Here is a 26,144-nt window from a genome sequence, read left to right on the forward strand (position 1 = left end):
CCTCAGCACCATTCAGTGTTTCATTAGCAGCTGTCCTCCTGCTGGCACTTTACTTTAGAGAATTGCACTCAGGTTACAGACAGCAAAACTGAGGCCTGCCTTTTAAAAAAGACTCGTCAAACATCAATCACAATCGAAAATAAAACCACTGCAAGCAGGCTGCTGCTCTGGGCGTGAGGCACAATTTACCAGCAGGGTGAAGCTCTCCCCAGCCAGCCGTCAGACCGTGGAATGTGATGACGATGGCACAGGGCACTGGTGCACAGGGACAGTCCGTGGGAAGCCTTCTGCCTGCACAACCTCCCTCCTCTGCCCAGAGGAGCCATGTGGCCTGTGTGAGCACTGAAACAATTGTTTTTACAGTGCCAGAGTTAGTTATGTCTGAAAGGCTGCCCACAAGCACGGTGAGCAGTGTCATTAGGCTGCTGGCTGGGCACTGGAAGATGGATGTGTTGTTCACTTTCGTGCAGGCAGTTAACAGCACAGCTATTTGGTTACATGAATTTACAAGCTCAGCTGCCGAATAGAGGAGACCACAGGTTAACAGCAAGGGGTGAAGGTGCTTGTAAAGGTGCAAGCTGAGCCCTGAACCAAGGTGATTACAGCTCACTGGGAGCTCTTGAAACCCATTAGTGCCAGAGCAAGGAGCTGTCAAGATCCACAGATGAGAAGCCAAGTTTGCAAGCTCAGGGGTGACCGGCCACGTACAGGGAAGGGAATTTGCTTTGCTCTCACATAGTATCTCCCTCTTCTCTCTGCCTCACCAAACAGCCACCTGCAAACCAACCCCAAGCCTCCCCTGGAAAGGAGAAGGGACTCCCAGACCATTCTGTCCTTGAAAGCCACACTCCTACACCCATCCCTGCCCATCCCCAGATCTGTGGGCAGCATCCCCACACTTGTCAGCTCCTCTCAAGAACCACCAGAAGGTACTCCTGATCCCTGACCTGGATCAAGCCCTTAGGTGTGCCAATCTGCTATACACTTTGGAAAGCCACAGAAAATAATTTTCCCTAATAGGCGTCTTATTTCCCCATGCTGTCCTCTCCCCCGAAATAAATAAAGGTACTTCAAGGTGTCCGACAAGTCATCACACTTTAATTTCTCCCTTTGGCAAGCCTAGCCACTAATTCAGTCTTGTTATAGTTTTCCCAGTAGGGACAAAATATATACTGAGCTTTGAAAACCCATTGTGTAGCAGCAATTGTTGCTGTAAGCCAGTGGCTCTTTTGCTTTGTTCAGCACCGTGTGCTTGTGTCTCCTGTGAGATATTGTTTTGTTAAGGCCTGCTATTGATTAAAAGGGAGAGGAATTGAATTCCAAATGGGAGCAGCTGAAACGTTCTAAAATACTGCATAAAAAATGAGAACATTCAAAATAATCTTAAAGACAGGTAGCTTTCCTAAACCAGATTCATTTTTCCCTCAATCCTTGCTCATCACTGCATCTCACCTCAGGGCTGACTTGCAGTCCAGGCCCAGGGTAAGGGCCACATCCTCATCCAGATCTTTGGGGCTGATGGATGCTGCAGAGCAATCTGGGAGCTGCTCCTGGGGTGACATCAAGCTCCAAGGCACAGTAGAGGGAAGCAGCCCTGGAAATTTGTCCTCTGTCCTAATGCAGCACCACAGTTCCCAGTGTGGATACAGTAATAAGCAAGTAGGCATAAAGGTACCCCAGGCTTCTTCAGCTGCATCTTCCACCCGATACAAAGGGATCGATGATTCCCTGGTTGAGCAGCAAATACTCTGTCTACAACACAGGATTTTTACCTCAGTAACTACACCAGAGTAGCAGGATAGGGGATGCTCTGAAACAGCAGAGCAGCACCCCCTCCTGTCCCATAGCAGGGGCTGAGCTCACCTGGCTACAGCTTCCCTGTGAGCAGTGGACAGGAGGGGCAGGAGTCCCACGGGTCCCCAAGTCAGACCTGCTTTTCTGCATCACCATCACACAACATGCCCACTACTCATGCCCAAGCCCTGGGCAATTGCCCCTACACATCCTGATCCCTCTTTGTGACTCCACATGGACTCTGAGCTGCACAACTGGCAGGCTCATGGCAGTTTCACAGTCTCATGCTCCATGCAATTGCCTGTGTATTGGTTTGGTCCTGTTGTGCTGAAATGTGGAGGAATGAGGAGACGCCACAACAAGGTTTCTCCTCTGTCTGAGCAAAACTGCATTTCATTGACCTTTGAAGTGATTTGGGGGGAGGGGAGAGCTGAAGAGAGACGAGCTAGATTTCCCAATATTCTTCAACCAGTTTCAGCATTTGCACTAGAAAAGTAATTGCAGGGTTGCAACATCCTTAGTGTGACCTTCTAGGAGCAGTGGATCTACCATCTGGGAAAAACTGGTGTCACATTACAAGAGGGCCATACATACTGCAGGAATTAGCCAGAGATCTTGCTAGGGAATGGTTCAATTCCTTTAGGGTCCTCTGGCCATCCCAAAATAAATAGGAAATAATGCAGAGGAGTGGAATCCATATCTGTTTTGTGGTAGGTTTTAATAGAAAACAGAGTTTATTTTAAAATCTGGCATGCCACATGTTGCTGGTGCTCTTCAAACACCTAAAGTCTACTTGTACCACTGTGCTGAAGGCAACTTACCCAAAGACACAGTGGCAGAGCCAGACAGGAGAAACCAGGTCCCTCTTTCCACTTTCTGATGGTGAATGGCCACAAACAAATACAACTGAAAAGCACAGGGGACCACAGCTTGCATCTCCATCACTGATTCCCATCCACTCTACCTTAGAGACAATTAGCCTTTTTCTTCAAGAGCTTCAGCTCATTTTGCAGGTTACTATGTCAACATTTAAGCATGAATGATAATGGTAGCACATCTGTAAGAACTTATCTTGGACTCAAGAGTTCTTAATTGCCACTGAGCGCAGTACTAAAATCCTTATTAGAGCAATATGGAGCTAAAATACTGCCCTAAAGCAGGTGGTCTGGAGAATGTACTTCCAGAGGAAAGATTCTGGCAGTGCTCTCTTCATGAGCAGCACCTTCCCAAGGTAGCCATGCTCGCCTGTGCAGCTCTCCCAGAGCAGCCACTTCTGAAAGACACGAACTCTGTGTGCTGAATAGCACTACTGTACTCACAGCGTTGTATTTCAGTCTCAAATACAAATGTGCTTGGCAAAAATAGAGTCATGGTTACAAAACACAAGCGCACTTTTCAAATTGTTGCTATCAGAGAGATTTCTGGAAAAGGGAGCTGTGCTTGGCAGGGGCAGTCCCGTGTTTTAGCTGAAGGAGCACAGGCAGTGATGCACCCCACTGTGATACGCGACAGTGTTTGTGGAAATAAGGGTACAGGGTGGATCAAGGGCATGTGAAGATTACAGCAGCCTCCACCCATGTATACATTGCTGGCCCCAGCCCAGGCTGCCACACAACCCCGTGCTGGACAGTGATCAAAGGGTTCGGCGTGAGCTGAGAAAGTCACACGGGGGAGGGGGAGCAGAGATCCCCAGCCTCCAGCCCACCCTTTGTTCAACTTGCTCACAAGTTTCCCAGCTATGTTTGAGCTCCCTTCTCACACTCACCGGCACTCAGTCACTGCTGGTGGTTTCAGGGGGATGAGCAATCAACCTTGACTTCACATTAACTTCATCCAAACCACATTTGAATCCTTTCTAAAAAAAGAGTTTTAAAGCTTTTTGTTCAAGAGAGGGTGTAGACAGAAGGGAAAAAAAAAGAAAAAAACCCCTGAAAACGTGGGGGAAGAACTAGGTTTAGAAGAGCCCTTTGGAGTTATTTCAGTTAGTCTGGGTGCCAGAGACCTCTGGAGAAAGGCTCCTCTTAGAGCTACTGAAGTAGAACAGAGCATTTCAGGGTTCCACTTTCCCATTGAAATAGCAGCAGCACAGCAGACGCCTCTTCCTCTGGATTCATTTATCTTCTCAAATGCACAGGGCTGCACTCAGTGCTGTGTAGCTCTCAGCAGCAGCTTACCTCTGACAGGTTTTGCAGAAGCATGTGCCCATGCCCTGGCAGGGGGCATGCAAGCAGGCACAGCAGTGTTTTGAACCCTCAGACACAGTGGTTTGAGAAGTGGAAACAAATGTTTAATCCTGGTACTAGAGAAATCTAGGGGCCTGCTGGCTGTTGATGTTAGGGTGGTCAATGCTTTGAGGCACAGAGTATGAAACAGCCCTTGAGCTGGAGGATTGATCTATTTGTACTAGGCAGAGCTTTGGTAAGGTGCTTTCTTGGCAAAGCAAGCCTTCTTAGAGTTTGCTTTCAGTATTTCCAAATATCAGGCAAACCCCACAACCAAAAAACTAAAAAGTTACACCAGGGAAAATCCCTCCTGAAAGGTCTCACACTGGCAGGACTAAGAGAATCTGACATAGGCTACCGGGCAACTGCAAATTCCTAGGCTTTCTTCAATCTCCACAATGTCATGAATATCCCTCCAAACCATCAGGCCAAGACAGAGAAGGTCACTGACTGGTTTTCTTGAGAAGGCTCCTGCTATTCCTGCCTCAGGTAGTTCAGCTGCTTTAGTGAGAAGCCAAGTGTCTGAGTCTATCGGCCTGAGCACATGCAGCACTGTTGATTCACAGGAGCAACATGAAGAGCAGCAGGAGGAGGAACAAGGCTGGCTGGGCTGCACAGTCTCACAGGGGAGCTTTGTGCAGGCAATGTGCCTGGTCCTATCTATTTTTACTGCAAGCTAACAGGCCAGATTCTCAAGCACAAGTCCCTCATTGACAAAAGTCCTGAAAGTTGGAAAGAGATTGGTGGCTGACACTGAATAAAAGTGTATTTACCTTTGGCTCCTGGGGGTTTGGCTCTGTTGCTGATACCAAAATGTCTGAGCCCAGTATCAGTGTGTACGTAGCAGAGTGAATATTTGTTGTAAAAACAGCCTGCATTATTCATTAATTCCTGAATCCTTTAATTCCTTGATGTCCATTGTACAAAAGAAAACACCTATCTTCCCTACTTACAGATTTTGTAAAGCAGAACTGGCTGGCAAAGCGTGACAGTTGAAAGAAAACAAAAAATATTAATTGTTAAGCATCAGCTACTGTACCTCCCCTGCTGAAATTAACAGAGCCACTGCTTGAAACAAAAGCTGACAGAGCTCTCTGGGAAGCAGTGGGCAGGTGTGTTTGCAGTTTAGTTGCAATCATCCATTGCAGCAGTATTTGCTTCTTCCTCCAAATACTCAGTGCAGTTACAGACAGGACTTAATGATTGCTGGGCTACAGGTTGGGGCCAGGTACCTAGCAATTCCCATCAATGCACATTTGTTTTCCACATGTTCCTTCCAGAGAAGGAAATCTGAGATAAATATTTGTTGTCACATAAAAAAGGAAAGGAGATCTGAATTCTGCAAACTGCTATTCAGACTCCAAGTTTAATATCAAAGCACTTTATAATTACTAGTCAATTCCAGGTCCTGCGGCCCATGACTTTTCAGCAGGAGCTCACAGATATCATTAAATTTTAGAAGAAGCTTTCTTGTAGACAGGAAAATTAATAGAGGGGTTGCTGGAGTCATCCTTCATCTTCTCAAAGGGTGCTGTAGGAGCTTTCAGCTGGGCAATATCTCTCTACACTAAGCAGAGAAATCTCACTTGGACAGAAAAGCCTTCCACCTGTAAATCTGTGTCTTATCTTCCTTCAGAAGGCAGCGGGCTACACGAGGAAAGTCCTTCCTCAAGGGCACTGTCCAAATCTTTCAACCAGGGCTGCATCATACCACCAATTTTCACACATTATTCTGTATGAAAATCCTCTCTTGCTCTCAAAGGACAGCTGGCTGCCTGCTACAGGAGGGCCACCAAAATGCACTACATGCAAAGCTGCCCAGTACACAGAAGAAACAAAGGGGAGAAGGAAAATTTTCTTCACTGACAAGCAATCTTACACGTTACTTGTAACAACAGGGAGTAAACACTATTCAGGCAGAAAGATATTTTTCAAGCTGACAGAATGGCCTCCAAGCAAGCATAGTACCTAGCAGAGCCTGGTCCAAGCACACAGCGAGCACTCGCGAGGCTCTTTTCACTTACAGTAGAATAGATGGGGCCAGACAGTCTGGCAGCCTCACAAAGGCACAATGAGCAGGAGCCTGCTTTCCCTGTATGCCTATAAACACAAGCACTCTACAATCTTTCACAGCAACATGCCAAAGCAAACACCAAATCGACTGTAGTGTTTCAGAGAGATGGCCAAAGCTCACAGATATTTTCCATGTGATCCCCTAGAACAATCCAGCACTTTCATTAGCACAAATGTGAAAATATGTGCAGTGGAGAAAAAAGAGATTAGTTTTAGAAAGTTTTAGAAAGGAACATAAACAGAAACGGGTCTTAGCTTGGCCAGGAATTATTCTGATCCTGGTGTAAGCAATGCCAAGGCTGAGTGTTGGGGTGCAAGATCAGCCCCACCCCACTCAAAGCATCACACTTGGTTTCCAGGTGATGTTAACTGACAGTTGCAGTGTCTAAAAATCCTGTCCTCCTTGGCACAAACTGATTTTCTCAAAGGCAAGCGATGCACTCACATCCTTCTGCTCAGACACAATCTCTGGTCATAAAATAGCAATGAGGCTGAGGCAGTCAGGTGGAGGATGGCAGCTGGGATACCCAGTCTCAGGGCACTTGATGTAAACAGCAGCAGGACCTGAAAAGCAGAGAGGCCCCGTCCTGAGCAGCTCAGGAGACACCAATCATCCTGTAGGCCTGCAATGAATCTCAGCACCCTGCAGCAATGTGCCATGGGGCCAATTAACAGATGGTGAGATTGCAGCCCAAAAAAATGGCAGAACAGCATTAGTGTAGTATTGTGCAGCAGTGCTGAGCTGTGATTCATTGTTTTTGCAGTCTATTTTTGCCACAGACTTGGCTTGAAGTCCAGTTTCACAAGCGGTCATCTTCAGCTGGCAATGTGTGGAGCCATGGGATTGGGAGATATTTCCAGGAGGCTCTTAAAAACTGACTGTAAAGCCACAGTCTGAAAAATGCCTCTTTGGAACTCAGTGCCAGGTGAAGCATTCCCTGAAGGCTGTTCCTACTGTTGCCCTGTGCCTCAGTGGCACAAAGATGAATTTTCATGGAGCTGTGGGAGGAATCAATTTTAAAACTGGTTAAAACAACTGAACAAAAAAGAAGGATTATCTTTAACTTGAACTGGTTCCCTGTTGATTTGCCATGTAGCTGTACCACGCTGGCACCACTAAATTAACACAGGAGAGCAAAGGAAATGCTCCTCAAATTTAATCCTGAGGAAAGGAGGGCTACTGCCAATAGATTGCTATGGCCCACTTTCCAGTGGGATACCTCTGACAGCTCAGTCTGTAGTTCCAGCTGTCCAACCCATTCATCACACTGGAACTGGTCCTAGCCAAGCTAAGCCAAGGACCTGAGCTGCTCTTAGGCTCACCTGCAGCTCTCTCTTCCCCCAGCTGAACAGGCCCAGCACCCAACACCTCCTCTCACAGGGCAAACAATCCATCCACAGAGGGCCTCAAGATCTCCCAATTAAAATTTTATTTACTGGTCTAAACTCTCACCTAAAAACCTACATTCACAAGACTCACAAGACTCTCATACCACTATAAAGTGAAACTCAGGAGAAGTTTCCCAGAAGACTTGTGACTCTCATGTGAAACCACCATAAAGAAGGTTTAACAGTTGTTGCAATAAAAATCTTATGCAACAAAGATAACTGCACCAGGCTCAGCCTCCAGCACACCAGGACCATGCATAAGGTTTCACATGAAGGTCATGAGTGGCTTCAAATGTTTCAAAGTTTCAAAAGAGATATCATAATAAAGAAACAGAAGAAGAGACATCTTGTGTCTGCCTGCTAAGCCAAGGGGGTCTGGCTTGCCTGTATGGGGTGCTTTCAGCAAAAGCAGAGGCTCCCAACAACAAATCTTCACAGGTCCCTTCAGACAGCATGGCCTTCCTGGTTTTGAGACAATTTGACTGGTTTTGGTGGAGAAAGATTAAAGAACGCAGTGAGAGGACTGACACAAGACACCCTCTGGAGAAGTTAGCCTTTGTAAATGCTATCCTTTCCAGGCTAAAGTACTATGATTTCTTTGTTGCAATTACAGCAAGGACAAAGTTTAATAAATTTACCTATTAATTTGTCTATTTATTTATTAATCTTAATAAACTTATCTATTTATTTGTTTTCATATTATATTTTCTATGGGGAAGAGTCCTATTCTGTTCATATACTATCCATTTTTACATTCTAAAGGCAACATAAGATGGATCTTAAACCTAAGATTATTTCACGTTGCACGTTAGTTTTCAGAAATCTTATATCCACGTCCTCAATATTGCATGACGCGTATGTTTTATGTAATAAGTACAGATCACAGAGCACCTGAAAAAGAAAGAAGTAATAACCTTAGAAAAACCCACAACTTAAAGTAACATATGAAATCCTGGTTACACCCTTTTGAAGAGCATGCAGCAAAATGAGAAGAGCAGCAGATACAGACGTGAGAGGAATAAGTCACCTTCCAATAAAAGGAGACTATGTCAGCCTTGGAAAAGAGGGAGACAACAGAACCGGATAAGACAGAGCTCTGTGTCTATGAAATAGAAAAGGTTAACAGATAACTACTATCCATTGCTTTTCTTAACACAAGAGTAAGAAGGCACTAACAGAAAACATCAGGCTGAAAGCTGAAAAAGAGAAAAAAGTACCATTTTACAAAACCACGTCAGAGCACTGTGTGATGCACCACCGTGGGATGGTGTGAAGCCTAAGGCTGTCCAAAGAAAGGCTCAAGAAGTGATTAAAAAAAGCAATAAAGGAAAGATGCCTTCAGGACTTTTAGACAGGCACAAACATATCCCACAGTCCAGAAGATCCCAAGCCAAGCAGGATGCAGGATCAGAGGCAGTTACAATGTGGCCAGCAGTACTGTACACTTGCCTTCTTTCTTGTTTTTCTTCCCCAAGCACTTGCTGTCCGCCACAGATAGACACAGGGAAGAGAAGGCTCTGGGGAGCTGAAAGGCCCTGCTCTTGTATTTTACCTTCAAGATTAGTCTGCTTGAGTGGCATGCTCTGTCACTTAGCCAAGCTTCAGAGGTGACAGCATGAGGCAGGCTGAGAAGAGGCACCACAACACCTCTAAATGCTTCCAAGAAAAATGATCCCTCTTTCTTTATTATGATATAGCTTGTCATATAATAGCAATAATCACAATTGCTTTGTAATATACTTGGAGCAGCTTTGGAGATTGATTAAATGCTTCAGCTTCCCTTCAGCTTTAATCAACCTGAGCAGCTGTTTATCACTCAGAATACTTTAGATCAATAGAGCTTATGCCTTTAAAATAGTATTGTCCACACCAGCTCCCTTAAGCTGCAAGCAGTAATTACAGAGAGATTGTACTCTGTAGAGTTGAAAGTAAAACTCTGTAGAGTTAAAAGTAGGTAAAATTGATAAAATCACCACAGCCACTAGCATAAGACACTTTTGAAAGATCTTTCAAATTTGTCCCAAATTCTTTGATAAAGGACAAGGGACAATATTGTGAGCAAAATTCTGCTCAGACCCTGCCACCAGCTTGAACAGAAGAGCCAGGAGACAGAGCAGGACATCCCATCAGCTGCAGATCTGTTCTCCAGCTGTCCAGCAGCAGAGGAAAGACCAAGGGTAAGCCCTAAGCACAAATGGGAATGCCTCAACTTAGATGGCAGTGCAGGAGCTAAAACCATCAGTTTTAATGATTCTGTGGAACACACCTGTGTCTTGTGACTGGGTCAGCAAGCAATTTCCAAGGCATTACAGCAATAAAGCTTTAAGCATATTTTGGTTGCATAGAAATTAGCAAAATCATACCAAAGACACTGTGAAAACAACTTCTGACTTCCACGGTTCAGGACCTCACTCTCTGTTTAATCCTGGTGCATTAAGTGAATGAAAGTTGAACTCCAGGCATAAAATCATCAAATCCAGACAAAACACACTGGAAAAGTTCATTTCATCATACTGCCAGACAAGACAAGACAAACTCTTGGCTGGTGCCTTGAAAAGACAAATATTTGGATAGGAAAAGAAAAAGCAGTTCAAGTCACTGCTTCTAAAATGATATGTTATGGAAAATCATTGCATCACTTTTACTAGCAGTTCACAGCTACTCATTAATTTTGCAAAATTGCAGTAGCTGCTGCTTTCTGAGGTCTGCTGGGGCAGCAAGGCATCTTACCTGCTCACAGGGGAACAAAAAGTGACACCCAAGAGAACAGCCACATGAAAAATAGTGTTTACATGGAAGGTGACAAGATTTGATTCATTCTATACACATCTAGGACCTGTGTTTAAAAGAGACAACACTGGGACTGTTTTTTCCACCTGCACACCCACAACCACACAGGTCCCTTTCCACAGCAGGGAAGACATCGTAAAGCTGTATTAATGTCACGTTGTGTCAACAAATGTGTAGCACATTAGGACTCGGGACCCTTTTAGGTGGTCTAGCCCTCTAACTCTCATCTGATCCCAGCACTAAACAGAGAAATGAGAAAATGGTCAGGGGGGCAAAATATGCCACATACTATGTTGGCTTTGTTAGACACTGAGGCATACTAAGTTAATGATCGTTAAAATCCAATTAAGAGCACAGTGAAAAACACTCTGGGTGTTTAGAAGGCCCCAGCCTTCCAGTCGATCAGGCAAGGGAAGAAGTGGATAAAACAAGATAAACACAGCCTCTCATTACTGTTGCCATTCAGAAGAGGAGGAATGCTGGATAATCTAGGGCTTTTCCACTTTATTATATTTTGCTGTTTTTCTCAGATGCATCTGGAATTTCAGCTGTTAAGAAAAGGAGGGAGATGAGGGAAGATGGGGTCTTCAAGTTATTTTATAGACCCAGCAAACATTTCACACGTTTCAATTTCTACCACTCCGTGTTCCTTTTCACACTGCTAAGCACTTAAAAGCCTCTTGCAGGGAAGAAGCTACCAGAGAAAATAGTTTTGGATGCTCCTTGTTTATTGTATGCAGATTAAGCAGTTCTTATTAACTCAGTCTTCATTCTTCCTTCATAGGTAGCAGTGCTGTGATATTATTTGCAAGCAGCCAAGGTAATTACCATCCAGCAGGGTCCAATTGTTTTCAATTAAAAGCTTGACTGAAGTCTTTAGTTTTTAATACCATTGTGACCATCTGCTTTCACTGAAGTTCATCAGCAAAGGCACAGGCCTCATTCTAATGCTGCTTAATTATATGGAGGACCTTTTTTTTTTTGGTCAGAGGTTCATTTTTTCCTGCTAAAGAAATGGGCAGCAACAGGGCTGCCTGGCTTCTCTAATAGCCTGCAGCAAGATGGAGTACGCAGGAAGATCATTACCTTCCTGGGAGATCCAGCTGTTATTGCAATGACAAAAAGATCCAGGGGACCAACAGGGGAAAGCAGTTAACCTCAGCTGCCCTCCTCCCCATTCACTCACTTGCCTCCTCCTTCAAGCAGCAAATCTGAAAAGGCCACAAGGAAGGGGGTTTAATCTAAAACAGGGAGTAGATCCTCCCCTGCTGATTAGATTTTCAGGCTTGGTTCCAGGCCAGGAGTGCAGGCAGGCTCTCCCGCCTGGGCACACATCCCCTCCTCCTTGCACATGCAGTGAATCTTTTGCAGTCCTGTATCATCTCAGATCTGAGGATCTTCGAATACCTCAGGGGCATTCATTAAGCCCCGTGCAATCCCCAGGAGAGGTAAGTAAATATAATTTTCCAGATGGGGAAATTAGGGCGGCAAGAGGTTAAGTGACTAGCCCGAGGCCGAACAACAAATAAGTGGCAGAATCAGCATGAGGATCTGCCAAGTCCCAGGTTTAATGAAAGTCTCTCGAGTGCTCAGCTCCAGAAAAGGAAAAGCAACACCCCAGTCCTCAAGTCCTCAGGACGCTTAACTCATTTACTGCAGCTCTGCCTTATATGTGCCAGTGCTAATAAGCGTGACTCTTAACATTTCCAGCTGCACTGTGCACAGAAAGGCATTCTGTAGATTTAATGCCGGAGCTGCTGTCTCAAGGCAGGGAAGCACGCTTGATGCTGTTCCATATCATCGGCCCAGGCAGGCACACAGCTTCTTCACGGGTGCCTGCTGCCATTCCTGTTCCACATGGCTATTTCCAAGGATTGGCCCCCTGAGAGGCAGGTACTTTGCCAAGCACCAGTTAAAGAGGAAAAATAAGTGGTACAGCACTGTCAAAGATGGGGAGATGCACTGTCTTGCTCTAGTGGCAGTTCAAAACCCTGAAATAAGCCAGAGGGTTCCCCATCCTCAAGGCTGGCCACAAAAGTAAATTCATCACTCCACTTAATCACAGAATTGTTCAACCAAGACTTAAATCTCTGCTTCTCACTGAACTTTGGGGAGACAGGAAGCTGGGGTTCACCCTTGCCCCAGGGGTGGCTCTCTGCTTGGCACATGTCTCCACTCTCAGCATGGAGTGTTCAAGCCCAGGTAGCGTTCCCTCCGGAGGGCCAGCAGTCCTGCTCTGCCATGGTACATCAGCAGAAGCACTAAATCTATATCAAGATTTAGTGTTAGACTAACTTGGCTGTTAGACAGCCAAGACCAGGTCTTTTATGCTATACTGAGACCTCTGCAGCTCCTCTGCAGCAAAGGCATTGAAGCAACAGGAATCTGATGCTAGGGAGATAATTACTTTAGAAAATGGTGTAAATTACTTCAGTATTTTGAAAGGCTTGAGGTGTTGCTGCTCAACTACCTTCAGCTATTTGCAAATGTAATGCAATTTGTTTCCATACAGATTTCTTTTAAAGTTGTGTGTAGTATGTGTCCTAAATACATAATTACACACCAGAGTATAATGGCTCATTCGGGTTTATTTTGTAACCAATATGCATTTCAAAAGCAAGTTCTGAAGGAATATGCAGCAACAAACATGCAGCAGGCATTCTGGTTTCTTACACTTGCACTCCTAAGATGCTCCCAAAGGCCTACTCCTGCCAGAGACACAGACATGAAAAAGTGAGGAGAAGTAAACCCTTTCTTTAAGAATTACCTTGAAGGAGACATAATGACCCTGTTAAGAAAATATTCCAGTAAAAACATTTTTAGTATAGATGCCTGTGAATTGGATGGCCTAGGAAATTAGTAATAAGATTTTGCGTTTATTCTTTCTATGTTTGAAACTAATCTGTGCTTGTAGCAATTTGGCATAGCTACTCCAAAGATTTTTTCAGTGACCTATGTAAAATCATTTGGCAGTGTCCAATTGGGCAGCTCTTACAGAGCTATGTGTCCACTGCACAAATTACAGAGAAATTTCAATTCTTTTCCAATATACTCCTTATAACCCTCCCAGAAGATGGCTTCTGGTGAAAAGTCCTTCCTGCCATGAGCAATAATGCATCAATCAATACATGCAAGGGAAAGGTTTAAACAGTAGTCAGACTGATGGGAGTATCCTGGGGTTCATCTTTAGGAGACTTCAGACAACCACTCTCACTTAAGTTATTAGTTAGAATAAGCTGTCTTATTCACTAGCTAAAGCCAAAAATATTTGGACTTCTTTCCTCTTTTGTAATTCCCTGAGTTGCCCTAAGACAAGGAACTGCCTTTGACAGGAGTGCATGGCCAGCAATGCTTTTCCTCACACGTCCCCAGCAAGTTTCCAGCAGCATGAAGAGCTCTAGATCCATCCTGCTTAATTAGAAGCACTTAAAATTGAGATGCTGAAATCACGTACCATCTGCATCAAGGACCAGGTGCTTCCAAAGGACAATTAAGATCTGAACCTCCCATCAGAAGCATCTTTTTCCATCAACTACAGAAGCAGCTCCCAGTTCTGGCAGCTGAGTTAATTGCTCCAAGAAAAAAAAAAAATTGCCAGTTTAAAACTACCTGTTAACTATATTTAAGCAGAGGAGCTACTGGGATTGAGAAGTTTCCTGCATTAAAGATGAAAAGGAGAGAAAGACCTTGCTTTCTACCTTATGGTCATTGTGCATGTAGATCAGTGAGGCAAAACAAGACTTGAGATATCATGAGTCTGAAGCCAATGAGCAGACAAGGCCTGCACATAAACATCCATGAAGTATAGCTATAGGCTTCTCAGTTTATTTCTGAAAGTGCAAAAAAGTCTGACATTGAAAGAGACAACAGCTTTTCAATGAAGAGTAATAATACCAAGTGAGATAATCCCATTTTTTCTACTAGTTTCAATCTGTTCTAAGTAAAAATCATTTTTTTCCTTTATCCTTGCTATTTTCATTAAATCAATTAAAATACCTGAGAATTTAAAAATGAAACTATGTGGAAGATTACTCACAGCACTGGGATTTTCCCAGGTGATCTGCAGAACCTCTCTGCTTGAGCTCCAGAGCAAGGAAGGCTTCATTCATTTGCCTTCTTTCAAGTCACACATTTCCTGGGTCCAGATGGGATCTGAATTTTCAGCTGTACACATGTGAGGTCAAAGGGCTGCAATATTGGCGTTCAGATTTTACCACGCTTTTTCAGACCTAAGGAAAAAATGAGATTTCCAAATGCATCTGTATTATAACAACTCCATTATATCTCATACTCTGTTCTTTTTAGATCTAAAAACATTGCAATTCAAGTCAGAGGCAGCTGAGCCTAATGAGATGAATCAGTGGAAAAAGACCCTTTGGCCTCAAGACATGAGAGGTGTGCCACTCCAGTCAGTCAGCTGAGGGGAAGGCTGACTGCTCATCTAGGTCTGTATGGGTGATCTTTCTATATTTGTTTCTCGAATTCTTCTAACTCTTCCCCCAAAGTCAGCTACCTACAAACCTTTTTAGAAACAATGTGGCAAAATGCTTCAGATTCAGCTGCTGACGAGGAGAAAGAAAGCCAGTATCTCACGCTTTGTATATTTTTCCCTCTGAACAAAAGGAAAAGCTCCCTGTATTTTTTTTTCTCCTGTACTTATCCCTTCTTAAAGCACCCAGACAGCTTAAAGACATAGATGTAGAGTCTGAGTATCCAGAATCTATGTGAAAAACAATATTATCAGAGGATCAATCTGAAAACCTGTATTTCAGTCAGCTTTGTGCCGTTTCCTGAATAACAACTTCAGATCTCATGTACTGTCTTATAATTACGAAAAATATAACTTGGTATAGAATGCACTGTGTCAGCTTTGATTATGCCAGCAGAGAAAGACATGGGATACAGAGAGAGAATAAAGGAAGAATGATGGCTGTCTACTGGCTTATCAATTTACATCTCTCTGCAGTAAATCTAAGTCCTTTGTGCTGTCAGTCATGCACTCCTACGGCAGCGATTGCCGGAATATGGAAATCACAGCTTTGAGATCCATTTGTACATTCACGTATTTGCACAGCCCTCGTGGGTTTATTGCTCCAGTGGCTGCAGCATTCCCCATCAGCATGGCTCCTGCCATTTGGGGCTTGGTGTTTGCCCCCACTCTGCAGCTTGTGTGCAACAATCTGTACCAACACTGTGAATCGCCCCCTTTTCCGTTCAAATTATGAAGGAAAATGGAAAAAACCCTCAGGAAACTGTAAAGGTAACAAACGATCATGTGTTAGATGCCCATTTTAGGCCGATAAATTTCAATAATATGTTGTGATTGTGGCTAAAAATAACACAGCTCCTCATCAAATATTTACTGTGACATAAATAACCACCTAGCCAACACCATGTTTTTTGTTGAACATTAAGAGCAACTGCATATTTTCAGCTGAAATGACACACTGGAAATTAATAAAGACAAGAAGACATGAACAAAAGCCACCTCACTGCTGCCATCAGCCCTATAGCAACTGTCAGCAGCAAAGAGCAGCTCCTGGAAATTTCAGAGCATGGAGTTCAGAAAACAAAAATTCATGCTTGCTGCAGACACAACCCATGGTTGGTTATGCACACACACACTCCAGTTTTCTGTGAGCTGAGCAGTAACTTAGGGCCTCACTTTCCCCAGCTCTCTCCCATCAGGACCCACAGCCAGGAGAAGGTCAGCAATGTTTCGTGCTGTTGAAAAATACACATGGTCATAGAAAAGTGTTTTTACAAACCTTTTATGTCCCCTGTGAGGGCAAACACTCCACCATGTAAATTTCCCACCGGGCCACAAGTAACTAGCAAAGAGGAAGAAAAGAATTAGAAACTATCCTTGCTCTAAGAACTGCTCTCAGCTATTTACCTTACCATGGAGTTAGCATTAAAATTTGTGGCAGAATATTAGTTCTCATCCAAATACTTGAACACTATTTGTCTCCAATGGGATAAGAATTGTGATGCAAGAAAAACAAAAGCCACTGGAAAATATGGAAGGACAACAAATTGTTGCTGATTTCCTGAACTTACGTAAGTTGATCAGAATCCCTTGGAAAACTCTTCAGGCAATGTTTCTGTCTTAAAACTCTCTGCATTAAAAAAGAGAAAACTGTCATATTCATGTGCTCGGCTTTTGAGCTGCATTCTGTAAGGCAAGAACAATTCTTCCAGATCAGCAAATCTGTACAATATGGCAGTGTTTGGTTCCCACACTGAATAAAACATGGTCTGTCCTATCTGATCATTTATTAGACTTGGCATTATTTTCCCACTATAAACATTTCTAATAGCATTGGACCATTTTCATCACAAAGAACCAGAACATGAAATCACTCCTTGTCTTTAAAGTAAACGCATACATTGTGTTTTGGGGTTTTCCCTTGGTGAGACTGAAGCATCTTAGTGTTTGGCACTCCTTGGGGCAACTAACACAGAAGGTTGTTTCCTTCTTGACATCTCATAAAATCCCAAAATTCCTGTGTCTGGGAAGAAGGGGTATTACAAACAAGTAAAAGACAATAGAGAGAGAGAAGTCTGATAACATTTTCACAGTTTACCCTTAATTTTAGCCAAAAAAAGGTACTTGAGTCCTGAAGCTTGATTTGAACTAGTAAGGGGAACAGCATTTGTTATTGGAAATAAATAACTCTAAACAGTGTTTGCTCTTTTTGCAGCTCCTTGGACATCTGCATTACCTCCACCCAAAGCCAGTCTCCCTTAAAGCAAGACAATCACCCCCTGCACCATCACAAAGAGCAATACTGGGGTTAAACCTAGGGCCGCTGGAGTCAGTAGCCTGTTAATGACAATGGCCAACTGAGGATCTTCAGGAAGCAATAAAAGAGAAAAGAAAGGGCACAGTGAGCTACAGTTATTTGCCTTGCATTTCTCTTTCATGGTTGTGTATCATTTGAATGAGACTGAATTTTTATTTTGAGCTGCTGCCTGCTAAAAGTGCCCTGGTGAGTCAAAGGTAGAACCCAGAATATAGTGCAGTGAATTTTGGTATTGAGTTTTGACTACCAGGTTTTGACAATGTTGCCAAAACCCTGAAGATCTATCTGTGCCCATAACACAATTAAGTCCATTAGAACACTCCTCTATCTCCTACTCCATGTTCTTTCACCTCTGAGACATGTTTTTGCATAAGAAGCACTTGAATGACAGCCCTAGCAGCAGCCTATCACACCACAGTAATAAAGGATTAATTACCTCCATCATCAGCACTCTATTATTATTTGTAGCACCAAGTGCCTGCTCTATTTTTGTGAGCTACAAATGCCTGGGAACACCAAAAAGAAGACACTGCATTAATTCAACAAGTCTGCTAGCCTGCACCTGTGTTTAATTAGTTACTCTCAAATCAGACCTGCAGAGCCAGGAGCTGCGAGCGAGAGCACTGCTGACTGCTGGCCTGGCTGGGCTGCCAGTGTAATTAATTGCATTCTTACTGTGGCTCTCTCCTCTGTGCAAACAAAAGTTAATCATTTACTGGGAAAGTCTGAGCTGATGCTTCTCCACCATTTGAGCCAGTGTGTAGAAGATTTCAACAAGAGCATCCCCCTCTTCACATTTACTGCTTGCCTCCCAAAATGACGTGCTGACAACTTTTATGCTGCTGGAGACCTACATGGAGGCAGGGGTTAAGAAGGTAAAAAAAGAAAAGGAAAAAAAAGGAAGTGAAAATCTGAGCTAGAGAAGTGCTCACCACAAAAAAAGCACCACTCAGCATCTGTTCCAAACCAAAGGCTTCTTTGAGCAGAGGTTTGGCAAAACATGATGGCTAATAACCTGGCTGTATTTTCTTTTTCTTCTTGCTTTCAACTTTAGTGTTCATGTAAGCTTCAAGCTATTTGTACACAACTCTGGTGGTATCCTCCAAGCACACTTTCAGAAAAAAATAAGCACAATTGTTGCTATTAAATGCATGACAAAGAGACTAGCAAAGGATCTTCTCCATAAAGAAACCAGCAGAAAAGCAAGGTGCACTGCACCTTTGCATGGCTGCTTTTTTCATCACAAGAACACTCCTCTTTGCCAGGATCTCAGGTGACCATGAGCACCAGAAGGCTGGCAAGAAGCCACAGCAGAAACAGAGGCTTAGGCATGGAAATGATACTTTCAAACCAAGCAGTAGCTGAGGATCATGCCTGGACAGAGAGAACGGGGTACAGGTCTGAACAGGAGCCTTGCACTTCTCTCATTGCAACAGAGCAGGTTGGTTGTTGCTCACAGCTCTGCCTTCTGCTCCTTCATCCAGAGACAGCCAGCACCATTTCCAAGTGGCATAATGGAGCTGGAGCAAGGACAAGAGGGAGAGGGATGGCAGAGCTAGTCTGGGAACAAGGAGAGAATTCTTTTCTCTGCTTGCTGGAATAACCTTCAGGGGCGACGTGAACTTTTTTCCATACAATTAGACTGCAAATGGACTGTTATGCAAAGCGGGGAGAAGGACTCAACCAACAACAACCTTTGAAATTTTCTAAACACGCTATTTAGAAATGATGGGCTTTCTTTTTAATTTTATATTTTTTAATTCTGCTTTTTGAGAGCAGCCTGGTACATCTCTTTTTTAAATTAATGGCATATACTTGATCAAAAATGCTAAAATGCTGGTTCCAGCAAATTACACAGATAATTAGGTCTAATTTCAATAATGCTCTGAAACACTACTAATAAATCTTTAGGCTCATACATTCCTTGAATATATACAAGCTACTTCACGAGCACCAAATTCCACCCTTGCAGCTCCTTTTCTGTCAAGTTTGGCAACCCCAAGCTAAATTCTGCTGTCAGTTATATCCTGTAAGTCTGGAGCAATTGCTTGTCCTCAGTGGCATAACTCAAGATTACAGCTGTGTAAATGAGCACAGAATGTAGCTTGAGATGTTGTAAATCTGACCTTCAGCTTGCTTCCATGAAAGGGGAAAACCCAGGAACTTGTTTTCACATTCACTAAGCTTCTTGAAAAACTACCCTGCATAAATATTATGATTTCAGTCATAGGCATAGCAGATTTAAAATGGAGTTAAACCTGCCTAGTATCTAGGTCTACCAGGAGGGGGAAAGACGACAAGTATAATATTTATGAGCTACCACAAACAATGCTTGCTTTTAAACAATGACACGTGCTTTGGCCTCCTACCATGGCACATCCCGACCTCCAGCTTATTCCAGCTTCATTCTAGGTCAGTGCTTGACCTCAGGATACTGCAGCATTTTTTCACCAGCAGTGCTTGCATGTTGGTCACCCAAAATCCATGGATGCTGATCACCAGCCTCCTAACCTACTTAGCTGGGTCTCTTGTTTAGGGGGTCAGGGTGGGGAGTGACAGAATTTGTGCCTACAGACCACACCTGGACAGTGTGACACTGCTATGGACCATTGCTCCTGCTGAGCTGTTAGCTCCCTGCCCCCCTGAAAAGCTGACCCAAGGCATTTGGGGCCATGTTTTACATGGGATGGATGGGTTCAGTCCTAGTGCCCCACAGGACTTTGCACTGCCTCAGTGGCACTTCTGCCTGTGCTTTCAGAATATCTATAAGCAGACAAGAACCAGGGAAGTAAATAGTGAAATCTCCCTTTTTGTCCTGGCACCTGACTAGCAGGCCCAGCAAATAAGAGAAACACACTCTTTCCCAGACTCCTTTATCCACCATTTCTCTGAATGGTGTATTATAGATGACTTGTCAGGTAGAGGATATGGTAATATACTTACAAATACAGTTAGAAGAATGAATATCACAACAAACAGGCCTGCAAACAAAACATCAGAGAAGACAAGGGAAAATAATAATTGAATTGCCCTTTGTTCATGGAAGCACAAGTTAATTAATTAATGATTTTTCTAAACAACTGGTTTTGGAGAAAACATCATTTGCAAGGTGCAGTACAGTCCTTGCAGGGTTTCCATTTGCAGTTATGTAAGCATATCTCTGTTATTACCAATATACATGTATGAAGGATTAGCTAGTTTCAGGCTAGGAAAATACTGCATGGTAAGTACTCCTATACATGTTGATTTTGATTATCACATTATCTCTTTGCTCTGGTATGTCCACATAACATTAAGAAATCTCTATCAGGCCACTAAGTATAACAAATTGCTGGCCAATACAATTCAGAATTTTGGCTGTCTAAAGAATAAAATGATGGCTCTGTACTACAGTACACAGCTGGACAAAGATGCATATATCAGTGGCAGCAAAGATATTTATCTACAGATGAAAAGCTTGCGGAGGATGTCAGCATTTTATTTTCTTCTAGACCGCATTATCAATCTTTGGCATTACCCAAACTTAAAAGTCATTGCATTATGCAAAATACTTTCAAACAAGCAGCATCTCTTGTCTTCATTTCTAACTTTCTTAAAGCATAATTTGATGCATTACCATAAATGAATGGAAGAACCACAAAATCTCATCAAAATGAGAAGGGAGAGTGGAACTGAGTCGGATGACCTGTAATTTGCCTGTTATTGGGGGGCTGCTTTTAAAAAATGGACCAAACTCACTTGTGCTGATTGCTAATTTAACCACTTTAAATATTTTAATATATAATCCCCATTTTCCTTTCTATATTAAGGAGTGAATGCACTTTCCATTTTAACTCCCAAACTGAAAAAGCAATGGAACAGTGTTTGAAGAAGCCATTTCAGAAACATGTCAGTTCAGGCACGTACCTGGAGACTGCAGAATACTCTTGACTAGCACCATCAACAGACTACTAGGAAAGCCAGCAGGTCAGCTAGGGACCCGTATTAATGATAAGAAATAAGGGAGAATTTCTCTTTATTCAACAGTGAGCACAGTTTCTGTGATAAAACCTTCCAAGTGCATGGTTTCTTCTGGAAACTGTGGGATCTGAAATTTCTTTTGCAAAGAGGGATTTTTTTCTGTGGAATTGGAACAAAATTATCCACAGGTATTTAGACTAAAAAAATCAATAATAAAATCACCTAGATTTAATTTTTTTTCTGCCTCTTCTGATTTCCATTATCTTATCACTTCTTCAGGCTTTGTCTTGAGCAAAACATCACTGTAAACGGATGTGTTTGGTGTAGGTTAATAAATTTCATCCAAGACCTTTTGAGTTACAAGTCATTTAATACAGTAACTGTGGGCAAGGCGAGCCCCCATTGTGCTCCCACTGATGTCAATGAGTATTTGCTGCCCATGAGATCAGACATGAGTACCAGCTCTGGCTGTGAAAGATCACTCCTAATCTAAATTTGTCATACACTGCCACTGCCTGTACCTCATTTTCTGGGTGCCCATCTTCAAGCTCCCAGAGATTAATTTGCAGGATAGACAGGTGCTATTAGGAACAGGGAAGATTATCTCTGTTTCATGTGCAGAGAGTCTTGCTGTTCAGATGCAGTTGCTGTCCTACCCTCACAGCCCTTGTGAAGGGCTCTTCACTGCTTCCATCCTAAATGCAGGCGAGTAAATGCAGGTGCAAAGGGGAAAGCTTATCTGGTTGTGGCCTTGTCTGCAGCAGAAGGGCAATACTCCAGGGAAGCAGAGAATGCAAAAAAAAGGAAACAAGAACTGGGAATTTATGCCCAGGACAGGAGAAAAAGGAAAACAAATGTCACCACTGTTATTTGGTTCTGGCTCTGGTCAGGATTTGTACTAAAAGAAACAAAACACAAACCAAAACAAGCCCCAAGAAAACTCTTCTATCATTTCAGTAAAAGCTAACCATGACCTCTTGTATCTGGCTAACTTACCAGGTGGAGCTCCAAACAATTTCAACAAAAGCAAGGTCCTTGAGCTCCCTACAGGGACCTGCCCAGTTAGTTGCCCTCTTTTTTGATTTTTCTCTCTACAACTAAGATTTTAGGAAACAAAAAGAATAAGAACACTTCAGTGCACCCAGTCAGCTGTGAATAGACAAAGGATGAAGATGCGCTGCTGAGAATGCCACTGGGAGAAAATGACTGATCCTCTGCAGAGTCCAAGGAACCCAAAACCCCCTACCGAATAGTGAGAGTGAAAAATAAAGAGATAAAATAAGCCAAAGCCAACCACAAAGGATGTTTATTTACTCAGGAAACAGCATCCATCCATAACCCAATGTTTCACTTCACAATTCTGATATGTTTCAATGGATTTTTGTCTCAGCTACATAATATGACATTCCTTAAATGCATACATATATAGTTAGTTCTAAAAGCCTGGACAGCTTCCCTTGCTAGCTTTATTGTGTCAGATTTTCCCATGTTTATAAGGTCTTTCTCTGTTGCTGTGAGATAGACCTGGGCAAATGAAAATCTATCCCTGCCTGACTGCACAGGAAAACACTGACCCTGAGTAACAGCCACACACAAACAGCATGGACAGCCCAGATTTCTCTCCTTTAACCAGTTTTGGTCTTGGAATATGAGAAGCAGGTCAGCATTTTTGCAAAAAAACTCTCAAGACTAAGGTCTTCACTGGAGTCACTTGTAATTGTTAAACACAAGAAGAGCCTGTGGCACATATATGGCCAATAAAATGAGGACTCTGCAATGTTGTCAACTTATTTCAAAAGTCCCATACCTTCTCAGTGATTTCTCATGTGCAGCTCCTCACAGCACTGACTCCACCATCTTCACAGCCCGACCAACAAACTCCATCACCTCCTCCCCCAGCTAACCCACTCTTTTGTAGCACTCATCTCCTTATTGGACACAGCTGTATCCTGTTAAGGGCAGGCCTGTTCCTAATCTTTGGTGAGTAGTACAGCTGCAGCTCCTCAGGGGTGAGACTACCTTCTCACTATATTTTCTTACATTCTATCCCTCCACACTGTGAACAGTTAGGTGGGTGTTTAAGAGTATCCCTGTCCCCAGGGATATCCATGGCATTTGTAATGTCAAAATTAATGGGGAAAAGATTTTATTTGATGGGTTTAATTTATAATTTAGTGTAAAGAGCCAGACCTCAAATTGTTCTTTACTCATCTGAAATGAGTAATACTGAGCTTGAAGTAGCACTAGATAATCAAATTACACATGCAAATATAAACATTATGATGGACTGCAGCAATGTAAGGGAAAAATATTATTCACCTTCCAAGGGAAAAGAAATAATTTTTAAATGAACCTTGAATTTAATCTATCCCTTTAGACTATTAGCTTAAGAGAAAAACTTATTGCCTCTATGAAGATACACCCATAACGGAGACTTCTCTGGTATCTCTCACAAAAACATTCGAAGTAGATGTGAACATACACATAGTTTTTCCATAAACATCAACATTTACTTCTGGTAAATATTGTCCCTTGCTTTATCTCTGCCACTTGGCATCACCTCAGACCAATAAATCTATGCAGGCATCCATAACTATTTACTACTCTCATTGGATTAGCAATGATTACAAGTGACTGCTCTATAGACAGACTGGATGGATTCCAAATTCTTCCCTCACGGCATATATGCCTCCCACCATTGCAGAACCCCCAAGAGATATTTTCCTGCTTGCAGGCAGTACGGGTGTTCCTGGTAAAGCAGGGAAGCACAAGGTTTATCCCAGCTCTCAAGTCAAAGTGACCACCAAGCACTTGTTAACAATTTGTCCCATTTTTAGATGGTCCATCTTATATCCTACATTGCCTGTCTACATGGCTACCTGGTTACCTGAATAATCACATATACTAATCATACAGACCAGAGGCTAGGGTAATTCAACACAGCTTCTTCAGAATGTCCCTAGGAGAGACAGAATTGCCATGCCCGTTTCCCAAATGGGAAGCAGTCAGAATGTACCAATACCAAGGAGGTCTTTGACTGTAAGTGTGATGAATGGCAACCACAGCCAAAGAAGCAGTGTCATATGAAGAAAACACTTTGCTAAAAGGGAAAACACTAATTTCACCCTGGGACTGCACTAAGCAGACAGGGTCCTGCAAAGAAGACAGTTCAAGCAGAGGGAAGCAGGGGGTAATACAAAGGAATTCACTTCCCAAAGGAGACAATATTGGCAGTGTTGGGCTGGAGGCCAAAACAAACATGTTGATTTTACATCTGCCCACAGGCTTATTTTGTTGTGGGATGAGAGAGCCTTAGAAACCTTGAGCTATTTTCCATTGCAGGAAGCCCCTGGTGATGATGAGAATGCACAAACTGCCCATTGTTTTCCTGGGAGTGAATTGTCCCTAGGTTGCACCAAGTGTGCATTAGCCTGCTGGCACAAGGACCCTTTGAACCAAGACAGAAGATCTGAGAGGAAGGAGCAGGCTACAAAGATGAAAGCAAGAACACTTTCATGTGAATGTGGAGAAGGACAAAAAAAAGGAACAAAACCCACTTGACATGAACTGCAGTGACCCTAAGTGAAAACCTACCCCTACCCCAGGAGGATAGAAAAGTAGCTATGACAACACACAACAATCAGATTCACAAACATCTCTTCAATTGATCATAAGCAAGGAACATTCAAGGGAATCCCAGGAAAATACTCCTTGTGCTACTGGTGAAAAACAAATATTTTTTCTGTTGCAAAGGAGTAACCTCGAAAGAAAAAAGAGAGTGGGAAGCCACAGTGGTAACTGAGCCCAAATAGCAATTGCATTGTAATGTCTGGGAATCCTGCCTCTCTGAAAGTAACAATGTGTTCGGTGATCCTGAAGCTGTCCTCTAAATATGCTCTAGCAGTGATGCATTTGCATTGTTAAATTTGTGCTGAAGGCAGTTAATTCATATAGATGGAAAAAGTCAGATGGATGGATTGACCTTGGAACTTGGCCTGGAAGTTATTCTTAGTCTCCAAGAAAAGCACAGTTTATTTTGCATAGCAAAGCCTGAGAAGTGAGCACCAGAAACCCAGGGATATGTTGGTGACTTGCTTGGGAGTTCTGTTCTCTTAAAGCCACATCAAGATTCAAATTGAGTAATTTTGCCCTTTGCTACAAACATTCCCCAAGCCCCACAGGGGCATGAAATCGGATCCAGTACTTTTCCCAACAAGTTGCTGAGTGGACTAAGAAGTCAGGAAAGTTTGGAGAACAAGCTCCACTTAAAATCTTCACAGATTCAAGGCCTGGTCTTGTCGTGCCTTCAACTTGGAAGTGGCTCTCCTGCCCTAAGACTTTCAGTGAAGGACAAATACAGCAAGGAGAACTTGCCCTTGCAGCCAGCAAAACCCATTCACTTCTCTCCACAGGATTAAGTGTTTCTGATGCAATCCTGTGTCCCCAAAACCAGTGGCCAGCTTGTCATCTGAAGGGTGGGAAGCAGCCATCACCTAGACTGCTGTTACTGCAATTATCCTGACACGGATGTTGCCATGAGTATGAAAGATACCAATGAGCAATGATCCCTCTCACCTTTCAATCCCTGTGGTGGCTTATTCGGTTGAATAAAATGCTTCACTCTATGGACTCAAGCCTGAACTGAGTCAATAAGTATCTTCACTACAGTTGGGTCCATGTAGATGCTGCCTTGAAACCCTTCTTAAGCCCATTTAAAGACCTCAGGCCTGAACTTCGTGGGCACCATGTTTATAATTGGTGTTTTAAGTGCTGTACTCTGTGCCCTGGGTGGGCAGCCCACCTGCTTTCCAGCAAGGATTCAGGGAAAATCCCTGGTATATCTGCACCTGGATTCCAGAGGGGCAGGTGGGCTCCAGAGGGCTCGCAGGGTGGGGATGCACCAGTGGCTGTGAAGTAACAGCTCTCACCAGCTAATCCATCCTTGCTCCCCATGGCCCTGCAACTAAGAGCCACCCTTTCCAAAAGGGATGCTGACTGCTGGATCTCCTTCCCAGGCTTCTTCTGCATCTGCTGTCCCCCGGGCAGCTGACCCAACACCTGGGTGACCCACCCGAGGACACACACCTGCACCACAGTGGGTGGTCAGGAC

At 43.3% G+C, this 26,144-nt stretch overlaps 1 long non-coding RNA gene across 1 annotated transcript; it reads right to left on the reverse strand.

The window, feature by feature from the left end:
• Positions 1–1,968: 1,968 nt before the first annotated feature.
• Positions 1,969–22,945, reverse strand: LOC135445724 (uncharacterized). The gene is made up of 6 exons (XR_010439585.1): positions 22,842–22,945; positions 16,329–16,387; positions 16,037–16,099; positions 14,305–14,497; positions 7,863–7,960; positions 1,969–7,088 (listed from the first exon to the last, which is right to left on the reverse strand). It is a non-coding gene; the product is annotated as an uncharacterized LOC135445724 (long non-coding RNA).
• Positions 22,946–26,144: the final 3,199 nt, after the last annotated feature.

This window comes from Zonotrichia leucophrys, chromosome 3, assembly GCF_028769735.1.
Source record: "Zonotrichia leucophrys gambelii isolate GWCS_2022_RI chromosome 3, RI_Zleu_2.0, whole genome shotgun sequence".
Classification (NCBI taxonomy): Eukaryota; Metazoa; Chordata; class Aves; order Passeriformes; family Passerellidae; genus Zonotrichia; species Zonotrichia leucophrys.